The following is a 514-nucleotide window of genomic DNA, read 5'->3' as shown; positions in this document are numbered from 1 at the left end:
GGGGGTGTCCCCCGGGGCGGGGGTCATGCACCCCCCGCGATCCCTACAGGGGACACTGGGGGTGCAGGGGACCTGACTGAGGGGTACAAGGGGGACCAGTCTAGTGGTGCCTGTGGGAAGTGATTCTGGGGACTGTGCAAGGCGTGCAGGGGATCCTCAGGGAGGAGGAGGGGTGTGCCCCCAGCCTCTGCAGCCTGGGACAGCTCAGCCCGGGAGGGCATCTCCTGCAGCTGCTGACCCTGTCCCCTCACCAGGACGGGGCTCCCAGCCCACGTCCCACCTGGAACAGAGGGACCAGCGGGACCACCGTGCTGCAGGCAGGTACATGAGTGCAGGGGGGCTGGTGGGTGCTGGTCCTGCCTCCCCCAGTGGTGCCACTTTGAGGGGTGAGCAGGGCTGCCCTGACATCCCCCTTCCCAGCATGGCGCAGTGGCAGGAGGTGCAGGGTCTGCCCACCGCCCGCCTGGAGCAGGTTCACCAGCTCTACGCCGCGGCCGCGCTGCCCATGGCTGTG

The sequence above is a fragment of the Chaetura pelagica genome, unplaced genomic scaffold (assembly GCF_000747805.2).
Source record: "Chaetura pelagica isolate M959 unplaced genomic scaffold, ChaPel_1.0 scaffold1970, whole genome shotgun sequence".
Taxonomy (NCBI): domain Eukaryota; kingdom Metazoa; phylum Chordata; class Aves; order Apodiformes; family Apodidae; genus Chaetura; species Chaetura pelagica.
Note: the sequence above shows the minus strand (reverse complement) of the source record.